This window comes from Girardinichthys multiradiatus, chromosome 2 (assembly GCF_021462225.1).
Source record: "Girardinichthys multiradiatus isolate DD_20200921_A chromosome 2, DD_fGirMul_XY1, whole genome shotgun sequence".
Classification (NCBI taxonomy): Eukaryota; Metazoa; Chordata; class Actinopteri; order Cyprinodontiformes; family Goodeidae; genus Girardinichthys; species Girardinichthys multiradiatus.
The window spans coordinates 36458629-36470543 of record NC_061795.1 but is presented as its reverse complement, the minus strand read 5'-3'; the positions used below and the strand labels follow the sequence as shown (position 1 = coordinate 36470543).

Genomic DNA, 11915 nt, shown 5'->3' with positions numbered 1-11915 from the left:
CCTGGGCTACAGAGAAGCAGCACTGGACTGTTGCTCAGTGGTCCAAAGTATTTTTTTCGAATGAAAGCAAATTCTGCATGTCATTCAGAAATCAAGGTGCCAGAGTCTGGAGGAAGACTGGGGAGAAGGAAATGCCAAAATGCCAGAAGTCCAGTGTCAAGTACCCACAGTCAGTGATGGTCTGGGTGCCGTGTCAGCTGCTGGTGTTGGTCCACTGTGTTTTATCAAGGGCAGGGTCAATGCAGCTAGCTATCAGGAGATTTTGGAGCACTTCATGCTTCCATCTGCTGAAAAGCTTTATGGAGATGAAGATTTCATTTTTCAGCACGACCTGGCACCTGCTCACAGTGCTAAAACCACTGGTAAATGGTTTACTGACCATGGTATCACTGTGCTCAATTGGCCTGCCAACTCTCCTGACCTGAACCCCATAGAGAATCTGTGGGATATTGTGAAGAGAACGTTGAGAGACTCAAGACCCAACACTCTGGATGAGCTAAAGGCCACTATCGAAGCATCCTGGGCCTCCATAAGACCTCAGCAGTGCCACAGGCTGATTGCCTCCATGCCACGCCGCATTGAAGCAGTCATTTCTGCAAAAGGATTCCCGACCAAGTATTGAGTGCATAACTGTACATGATTATTTGAAGGTTGACGTGTTTTGTATTAAAAACACGTTTCTTTTATTGGTCGGATGAAATATGCTAATTTTGTGAGATAGGAATTTTGGGTTTTCATGAGCTGTATGCCAAAATCATCCGTATTAAGACAATAAAAGACCTGAAATATTTCAGTTAGTATGCAATGAATCTAAAATATATGAATGTTAAATTTTCATCATGACATTATGGAAAATAATGAACTTTATCACAATATGCTAATATTTTGAGAAGGACCTGTATAAATAAACTGAATTGAGTTGAATATAAGGGCTTGTTGAGAAGTATGATAATTTCCTGGCACTCAATACTGGGGTGGTCCTCCTACATGAATTACTGCATCAGTGCGGTGTGGCATGGAGGCGATCAGCCTTTGGTTCCCCTGAGGTGTAATGGAAGCCCAGATTGCTTTGATAGTGTGCCTTCAGGTCATCTACATTCTAGGTTCTGGTGTCTCTCATCTTCTTCTTGACAATACTCCAGAAACTCTCTAAAATGAGCACTTTGGACCACTGAGCAACAGCCCAGTTCTTTTTCTCCTTAGCCCAGTAAGAGGTTTCTGACTTTGTCTTCGGGTCAGGAATGGCTTGACATGAGGAATGCGACATTTGTAGCATTCGTCTGTGCATAGAAGCACTTACCGTGTGGCCTCAGCCTCACTCCACTCTATGTTAAGCTCCTCCAAACTCTTGATTGAACCTTTTCATACCACACTTTTTCCTTTCACTCAACTTTCTATGGATATGCTTGGATATAGCACTCTATGAACAACCAGGTTCTTTAGCAATGGCTTTTTGTGGCTTACCTTCCTTGTGCCAATGACATCTGTCAAGTCAGCAGTCTTCCCCATGAGTGTGTAGCCTACTGACCAAGACTAAGACATCATTTAGAGGTTTAGGAAACCTTTGGAAGTTTTTTGAGTTAATTAGCTGGTTAGGGTGTGCCACCAGAAGTTTTCAGTATTTAACTTTTTCACCATATTCTAATTTTCTGAGACATGGAATTTTGGCTTTTCGTTATGCGTAATCCATAATTCTCAAAAATACAAGAAATAATCCCTTGACATATTTTACTCTATGTGTAATAAATCTGTATAATATGAGTTTCACTTTTTGAAAAAAGTGACCAAAAAGTCACATAAGTTCTATGCTTATAGGAATGCCATAAATGTGCAAGCACGCTCCGTGCAGAACTGACAGACTGTGGTCATGTAAGTTTTTCATGTCCTATCTTCTAGTAAAAATTTCCATAACTGTACCACCTTCCATAATAGGGTCATGCAGCTTTTTCTCATTTTTTGCGCTTGTCGGGTGTGTTTAAGCTTTTCTTCCATTGTTTTGGGTTCACATCATATCTCAAGACACAGATAGAGAAGAATGGAATGAAACCAGGGGGTCTTTAATTGTGGGAAAATAGGATGGTTTCTACCTGCCCAGTTCAAGCAATCTTCTAATATCACTGACAGATATTATTCACACATCTGGCCTCAGAGAAGCTTTCCAGCAATCTCCAGTTATTACGGATAATAGGACAAACTGGAAAGGGCTGTTTTCTGGCTGTGGTTGGATGAAAAACATGGGGTTACAAAAAACATTTTATCATTCCTCTGATACAGAGTGAGGCAAAGGTTACAATAGTTTTGAATTTTTTAGTTGATACTTTTATTTAGTAACAATGAGAAATAATGCCACTAAAGCCATGTTATCAGCATGCCCAGCCCCCCAGCCTAACCCGGATCGCACTACACCCAAGCTCAACAATCCTGCAGGTGGTGGGCTCACGTGGATGGAGCCTCCTGATGCTTTTTTGGGCTATGCCCCAGCAGCCAAGGCTCAACCACATAGGCAATTTTCATCGAGCTCCCCCACGCCTGGCTCCAGTAGGATGGAACATGAGATGGACAGATTGATTTGTCTGTAGGTATGCTGGTGCTGTTCCAGTCTGTCTTTGTAAAGAATCATCTGAATCAAAACACTAGATTTTTGATTTACTGGTCTGTCTACGTTCTGACCCTCAACTATGGTCATGAAGTGTAGATCATGATTGAAAAAAAAGATCCAACAAGTGGCTGAAGTTGGATTGCACAGTAGGGTGAAAAGACTCAGCCTTAGAGACAGGATGAGGAGCTCCATCGAGTGGAGCTCCATCAAGTGGAGCTGCATCAAAAGTACTAAGTTGAGATAGTGTGGGCATCTCATCAGGGTTCCTTCTGGGTGCCTTCTTTTGAGGTTTCCTGACCCAGGGCAAAGATCCGTTTTGGCCTGGGATCTCAGAATAAGCTCTCCCTCACCAGGTAAATGACTGTCTGGGTTTCCCTCCTTAAGCTGTTCCTCCCACAACCTGATCTTGGACAAGGGGAAGACGATAGACGGACTAACGGATGGCCGGGTGGGCGGGCGGCCGGATAGATGGGTGGATGGATAGATAATATAGTGTACTACAGGAAACAAAAACACACGCACACCTTAATAAATGTTAACTATTGCTTCTGTCATTTTCAAATGGAGATAAGATGTCAACATGTACTATAAATACTTCTAAAATAATCATATTAAGTGGAATCAATTAGGTTCATGTTCCGGAATGTGTAATTGTACTCCTCAAAACACTAATAATGCTGCACATTCTTGTAACTTCAGCCAGGAAGACGCATGTGAACAATTAAGAGAGAAGAACTCAGCTTATCTAATTATATTATAATCATTTCGTTTTGACTTACAATGATCCCAATGTTTTTCACTCAGGCGTTACAATTGGATATGCTTAAGGTATAAGTTCAGACAGGCTCAGGAAAAGGTGTTTGTACAGTATGTCAAGATTCTGCCGGAAGAAACATTCCTTTCTCCATGACGAATTTAAGCCCCGTAACTCATTTTCCGTTGACAACTTTACAATCAAGTGGAGACATGGAGAGCTTATTATTAAATGAAAGTCATAAATGTGGTGTAATCTACTGCTGTACATTCACTTGAGTTAGAATTCTTCTTCCTGTCTGCTCACATCAAACATCTGCATGCCAAACCAATATTTGTACCGCTTTGCTACACAAGTTCTTAGTAGCAGTTATTGCAGTTATGTTGAAATTCCATTACCAACTCAGAACACAGTTATATTTCATTAAAATGCCAAGGTTTCGATGCATTTTGAGTTAAATAAAAATCATGAAAAAGTCCGTTAACGTTTTAAACCTCACACTGGAAGAAAATAAAGCAGAAGCATTGTGTAAAAAATTATTATTTTTGCAATGCCACATTGAGATACTGGAAAAAATGCATTGCTATGATGGGTTTTATTTCGGGGTTGTGCATTTCAGTAGATGTGAGTGGCAAGGAGAAGGAGGGATTATTTCTTTTCGAGCAAATGTGGCAAAATCCTTTGAGTGGGATAGAAATCGGATACCTGAACCCCATTTACATCAATTTTATGGGATATGTTTGTAATCCCATAAGAGTCATTAGACGTGATTTTTTGGCTCAGCAAAATGAAAATCAGCATAAGAAACACTGACATAATGTAACAAAAGTAAACTATTTGTTACATTATGTCATGTTACAACCACTAGCCTTAATGTACTTTACTGTGCTTTTTGTGATTAACTAAAACAAAGCATATTAGTGAAATGGAAAGAAAATATTTTTTATTTGTTTTAACTAATAAAAATCTAAAAGGTGTGCCATGCATATGTAGCTCCATTAGAGTGAGTACTTTGTAGAACCACCTTTGCCGTGAGTCTTTTGGGCAGAGGATCAACTAGCTTTGCACATTTAGAGAAACCCTTGCCCATTGTTATTTGTAGAAAAGCTAAAACTCAATCTTAAAGGATTGAGAGCATTTGTACACAGCAACTATTAGGTCCTTCGCTGTTTTTTAATTATATTTAGGTCTGGCCTTTTTATGGGCCAACACATGATGGATCTTTGAAACATTGTAATTGTGGCTCTGGCTGTAAGTTGAGGGTCTTTGTCCTTTTGGAAGGTGAGCTGCTGCAAAAGTTTCAAGTCTTTTGTATGACCTGAGAGGTTTTTATCCACATGTAGTGTATTTGGCTTCATCCATCTTCCCAACAACGATGCCCAGCTCAGCTTCCCTGTCCCTGCTGAAGAAAAGCAGTGGTAAGAAACAGCACGGTGGTGCCACTACCATTTTTCAACTTTCCCTTTCGTTCCAAAGTTCCCTTTCGTTTGCTTAAAACACGTCCAATATGTACCATCTCGTGGCTCATTGGAATCACGTCAGCTGCCTCAGGCTTAGATAAAATCTAATTTAGTCAAGATATGGAAATTTCAAAAGTGATCTCAGTGGAATGCAAACATGCTCCAGTGCAATCTGCTGTCATCTCACACAACTCTCCAATCAGGTTGACTTTTTTCATATTTCAGAATGAGATTAAGTCAGAACGCCATAACATTATTCAGTGACTTACCTCCAGTCAGGCGATGAACAACCTTTTTATCATTAAGTACATCAAAACACGTTCAACAGACAGGCAGCAGAGTGTTTGTTGCTGCCATGGAAACAGCCTACCGCTTCCGGCTGTTGTTTGTTTTTTTTTTTTTGTTTTTTTTTAGCAAAGTGACTAATCTTGTTTGGCCAGTCATGTAAAATGAATGAGATAAGCACCTAAGCTGGCCTGGTTTGGAGTGTAATGTTTTAAGGGGATTTTGTACAGTTTAAAATAATTACGTCACTATTCACAATGTTTTAATTTGACGCTGCTGACCGGAAGTTGTATTATGTGTATTTCCATTCTGCAATTGACGCAGAAAGTTGGCAAGAAGTGTGAACCGCTACAGAAGCTTAGTAACTGATATTGCTACTTGTTGTATTTTCTAACCTAGGGATGTAAAACTGAAGGGGTAAAGGACGCAACAAAGTGTCTGAAAGTGAGCGCACCTGCGCAGCTGAACTGCGTGCACATTGCGTGTTATAACCAGGTATGTACGCAGAACGTACGAACTGGGGGGGATGTAATTTACAATGCTTTCATTTTCAGACATTATGTGAGTAAATCAAACAAACAGCTGTAGAATAACATGTACTTAACTCTTATTTTTCTGTGTTAATACGGTGCAATTGAACCTAAATAGTGAGTTTGAACTTGAAAAACCTTCGATAAAGAGCACCTTCGACACAGTCAAAATAATTTGACCAAAAATGCCAATAACTACCTTGTATTATGATTGAACCAACAACACAAAATGCCGCGTTTTGTTATCATAGCGTTTTAGTACTTTCACGTAAAAGCGATTTACATTAATTTTGTATACAACAAATTTAATGACAACATAATTATGCTGAACCATAAAATGCATAAACACACTTAGAAACGTTGATTATGACATTTTTATGTCTGGTTGTGTAACTGGATTAAAGTAAACCCATTTATCTCCAATTAATATACTGATCAAAGTAAACATAAATTATCAATGTAAATAACTAGGAGTACTTTTCTGCTTGTTCAAAAATCAGTTGACTCATTTTATCAGGATTATAGACTAAATGTCCACTAACCATGCAGACTATAAATTCATCCCTTCATAAAAAATAAATGAAATAAATACAGATTTGGTTTACTCTTGTAACCTTAGCTAATGCCCCTGTAAGCTTTTTCTAAAGTTCATTCCAGGCTACTACACTTTTCCCAAGGATTTAATCTGTTTGGGAATATTTCCAGCTGCTAAAAACATATTCATGGTGTGGAAACTAAAGGAACCCCACCCATTACTCTTATCAAGGTAACCCTGATTTAAAATTACAGTTGTTGAGCTACAGGAGGTTTAGCAGCAGACTTCAGGCTTGCTTCTTATGCAGAAGGCTTGAAAATTAACCCACTAATATCAGCTTATTAAACCTGTGTTACTTTGTAAAACGGCAAAAAGTTAATAAGCCCTTGAAAAGTCCTAATGGCATTATTAGCATGTATTCGTTGTTAATTATTCTGATAACATTATTATAAGTGTAATTATCAATGTCATACTATTTTGGCAGAAATTGTAATGTCAGATTCCATCATGTGCCTATTTTATTCAACAAAAATCAAGCCAAAGACTTCGTACATCTCCCCCAAACCCAGTGAATGTGCAAAACATGTAAAAGAGGGTTTTTATTTTTTAAATTTTTATTTTTTTATTTTTTTACTATTACCGTGAACATAAACAAAAGAGATTTATTACATGACATGTCTTATCTGTCGTGCTTTAATTATTTTGAGGAACTTATTTGTTTCCTCCTATTCATGGTTTGTTCTACTCTTTCTGTCGGTTTTTACCTTTTCTGTCCTACTTCCTTAATTTTACCCTATGATTAGGTTCCACTTTTTTTTCTTGACATCATAACAAGTTATTGTTGTTCTCTCCCGTAACTATATATTTTGCATTTAATATATCTCTTCACAAAGGGAAACATGTTAACATTCATGAAAAAGCCATGGTGAGATTGTTCATATGTGTGGAAGTCTAAGATAAGAGGAGAAAATTAAAACTGACTTGGTCAAATAGATGCTCAGGCGTGAAAAAGATTTAGACCTTGCAATGCATGAAAAATACAATGTTTCCTTTCTCAGAAAGCAACACAGTTTTTGTCATAAGACTGGAATTAAAAGAGAAGTATCACAGAGTTCAATTGCATCATTGTATCTTCCACAGAACAAATTCCTTTTCCTTTTGATTTTTTTTCTATCAGTTATAAAAATAAAACACTTTTTAAAATATTTCTTACCTCTGTCACTGCCATTGGTAGAAATTTATGAGCATTAATTAGCTCACATACACTTGAAACCAGATATTCACATACACCCTGTACCAAGACACGTTTATTTATCTAAACCTGTTTTGACCTAATTGTTCGTTGTAGTCTGGATCTGTCCCGTTCTGTGGATGAGCCAAACCACACTGCGATGGATGTGCACAGGGCAGACTAAATAATGGCCGTGCAGAAGACAACCAGCAGCACCTGTAGAAGGTTGCACCTCTTGAGTTCCTGAAGGAAGTACAGTCTCTGCTGGGCCTTCTTCCAGACAGTGTCTATGTGTGTAGACCATTTCAAGTCCAGAGAAAGGGTGGTTCCCAGGAAATGTAGGTGATCCAAAGTAGACACAGTGTTGTGGAAGATGGTAAGGAAAGGGAGAGTGGGAATTGTTCTCCAGAGGTTCAGTGTTTTCTCCACAGTCTTGAGCAGGTTAAGCTTCAGGTGGTTCTGACTGCACCAGTGTACGACCTGTCTGTATGCAGACTCATCACTGTCCTGTATCAGGCCAATGACAGTGGTGTCGTATGCAAACTTTTGTTTTGTCGATTGACCCACTGAGGTGCAGTCATTGGTGTACAGATAGAAGATGAGTGGCAAGAGAACACACTCCTCGGGGGCGCCAGTGCTGATGCTTCTTGTGTGGGAGAAGATGCTCTTCAGCCTCACCTGCTGCTGCCAGTCTGTCTGGAAGCTGGTGATCCACTGACAGGTGGAGGCCGGCACTATGAGGTGAGTAAGCTTCTGGTGGACAATGTCTGGGTTGATGGTGTTAAAAAGCCAAGCTGAAGTCTACAAACAGGATCCGGGTGTACGTCCCTACGGGGTCGAGGTGGTACCGGATGAAGCGTAGTCCCAAGTTGACTGCATCATCTTCTTTCACAAAATTCAATGCTTTTCCAGGCTGGAATTTATATATATATATATATATATATATATAAATATATATATATATATAAATATATATATATATTTTGTTTTTTTCTAAAAGTTTGGACATTTTATTTATACTTCCAGGGGACAATTGGCATGCTAAAAGCCATTGCTGTTTTGCATCTGGACCAACTTGTATATAACTTTGACTTGTCAAATAAAGAACACTAAAGGCACCTACCTTTAAAAGTTGGTACCTTTGTTAAATTCCTAATAAGTAGCAGTTTTACTGCTTTGTTTTAGTGCATTTTAGTCCCGGTTTAAGAACCACAGGTTCACTTCAACCTAAATACAAAGTCGCCATGAGACCAAACAGGAACTGAAATTACTCTTTTTAATTTTTGAATGAGAGATCAATTAGTAAGTGACTGAAAACCCCTAATGATATTTTGATTGTGATGTGGCAAATCACAAATGAGGCATGCAAATTTAGTAACCACTGCACTCATTGAGCATTACTACACTTTTGTACTTTGGAAATAGTAGGACATAAAAAAAATCTGGAAAATCAAACATTTTCTATACTCACTTTTTTTTTTCAACCTGTACAAACCTGGAAAAGGATAAAAGCAAATTCTATAATTTTCCAGACTTTTCAGACTGTGTAGAAATTATGTGTAAACCTCTGAATAGAAAAGAAAATATTTTAAAAAATCCCTTAAAAAATCTTCTTCTCATTATTCTGGCTGTTAGCAAATAGAAATAATTTTAGTAAAACTTACTGGCCTAAACAGAAAACGTTTAGTCTGATTTAATATTAGTGACTGAGAAAATGGTGAGGTGTATTTTATAGTGTGTAAGGGAGCTATTCTTAGGCAGCATCTTGCCTTGTACTTAGTTTTGAATGATGTTTTTGACTTGGCTTTGCCAAAGTGCAAGTATACAACACAGATGCCTCTTTGAGTTTCATTTTTTGTTTATAAGTATGTTGCTGTTTTAAAACAAATACATTGGCAGGTTATGTTTTATGAACAAGGAAATCCATTGTGTGCATTGTGTGTTACTTTAGTTTTGAATCTTTCTTTGGTCTCGTTTTAGAAATAGACCTAATCCCCAGGTTGAATGCTCCATCCGCAAGTGTATCCCAAAAATCTTCTGTAAACTTGGAGCCAAAACATACCGATTATCCAGTGGCAGGCATATACAGGATTGTTAATCCTCAGGTGTTCCTCTGCATTACCTGTAAAAAAAGAAAAGAAAAATTGGCAGAGGTTAGATCTGCAACTACTTGCAGTGCATTAAGTACTGTTCTTGTCCCCCACCATTTTTCTAATTGCTTTTTTGGAGAATTAGACCTGGCGCCACCACTGCTGAAGAAGGGTAATTTACTAGCTCAGAGACAACATATTTCAAGGAGAATCATTGCATTCAAGTGCTGAGTATATAGCCAAGAAAGTGAGACATGTATGATTTCAGCCTGAGCAATAAAGCCACCCCCTAAAGCTTGAATACAGCATTGTCTCTTAGTTCTGTTGGGAATTTACACGGGAAAGCTTTACTACAATATACAGCACCACCCAAGGCACATGCCAGAGTGAACTGTAAAGCTCACTAAACTGTAATTTGTAAGGGTTGTATTCTGCAGCTTATATTTAGTATTTATTCAGCAAACGTAAAAATAAATGAAAGTGCCAGGGGTTGAGAGCTCATTCTCCAATAAAGTGGAAATCTTTTGTGCAGCTTCACAGAAAGTGATTAGATCCATCTGAGAGTTCTTTCGACTTATTGGACATCTAAGTAATACTTCATCAAATGAATCTTTGTAGCATATTGGAAATAATGCAGGCTTACCAACAGTATAAATAACATATGTGTTGGCCTCAGCCACAGTCTTAGGAGACAATATTGTCATTAAAATAAATATTGCCTGCTACAATGTGTTACTTTTTTCCCTTTCCCTCAGAATGCAAGTCAAACCGTATGAGTTACTTTTGAAGAAAAGATTTAATACTAAGCTAAAAATCAACTTGGAAGGTGAAGCATGAAGTAAAGAAAAGATCAGAAGTTGCTGTATTCTCTTTTTTTTTTTGCTTAAATTGGATCAGATTAATCACCTTGAAGAGATTTCTGCATCGCTGGTTTTTCCAGGTAATTTGTCTCCATTGGCCTTTTTTGGCCCCGGCATCTACTTTGCTTTAGGGTTGTTTGTATGCTGATTTAAGATGTGGGCCTTTTGGGTGTAAGGTCAGCTTCATTGTCAGCTTTTCTCTAAAGAAAGCTCCTTATTCTACCCCTTATTTGTACACACTGTTTTCAGGGTGTTGTTCCAAATGATTGAAAGGGGCAACATGTAAGTGACACTAATAGACAACGCAAAGATATGACCCATGACTCTGAAATCATTGCTTTTTTATCAATGGTAACATTGCAGTGCAGTTCAAAGCCACCTTAGATGTGCATAATTCTAAAAGGTAGCTTGATTTCTTCACAAATAAATGTTTTTCGCAAGACACAACTCACAGTATCTGAAAAAAATGTAATGTAATGTATGGATTAAGCATGGGGACGTTACGATCATTAAAGTATAAAAAAAATCTCTGATACCATGATGATGATTATACGGATTATACGGACATGGCTCCTCCTGCGTCTCACCAGACGTAGTTCCTGAACACTGTGGCACTTGCACCTTCTGCACACACTTCGTCTTGGCCTGGTGGATCCTCAGGCCATGTTGTTTCTTGCATACTTTGCCGCATACAAAATTCATAGTCATTGTCATGTTTCCATTGCCATTTGTGGTTATCTGTTCATCCGTCCAAGCGGGATTCTCTTCCGTATCGCCTTTCAGGAGTTCCTGGATACATTCCTACATGTCCCTACAGATTCCTACAGATCAGTAGTTCCTTTAGGTTTTTTCTCTCAGAAGATGCAGTTTAGGCTGCCCCAGTGTCATCTTTCTAGGATGTCTGCTGTCTCTCCAGCTGTCATCAATTTATACCTGGTCATCAGCCAAACTATTCTTGGTAGTCACTGGTTGGTTCCAGAGAATAGCCTTCAACATACACCATCTGAAGCTGCTCTTGGATATATCATCATTGATGTATCCAGGAATCATAGGGAGTTTCAAGTCTTTTATCAATTAGACCCCCCTCACCCAACCCACCCACGCCTCTCCCTTCTTGATCCAGAGCCACCTTGACGTCACTTCTGCTGGATCAGTGGTCAACTTGATGGCAAAAAACACTCAAACAGATGTTTATTCAAAGCCGCTTTTGTATTAGTAATTTAGCCCCACATTCTGTTTTTTTGTTGTTGTTGTTATAACACATGGAGGCAAACCATGCTTAAATGTTATTGACTTTATAATATGTATAAGAACTGTGTTACATGGAAATCTTATTAGAAATTTGATATGGTTAAATAACTGACGGCTTTACCATGAAAAATAGCTGCAAGCTATTTTTTTATCGCAAAGTAGCAAAAACACATGCATCTAAGAAGCCAAGTGGACCCTTAGTTGAATACATACACCAGTTCCAATAAAAGTTAAACTTTTCAGTTTTCTGGTTTTCTTCCCTTTTATATTTTTCCATATGAAATGCACTTTCTGCCCAAACAGTCCTCAGTTCTTTTTTA

At 38.4% G+C, this 11915-nt stretch overlaps 1 long non-coding RNA gene across 1 annotated transcript; it reads right to left on the bottom strand.

Annotated features, from left to right (window-relative positions):
* Positions 1-4270: 4270 nt before the first annotated feature.
* LOC124860997 lies at positions 4271-5226 on the bottom strand. Its single transcript, XR_007036537.1, has 2 exons — positions 5083-5226; positions 4271-4755 (listed from the first exon to the last, which is right to left on the bottom strand). It is a non-coding gene; the product is annotated as an uncharacterized LOC124860997 (long non-coding RNA).
* Between the last annotated feature and the right edge of the window lie 6689 nt (positions 5227-11915).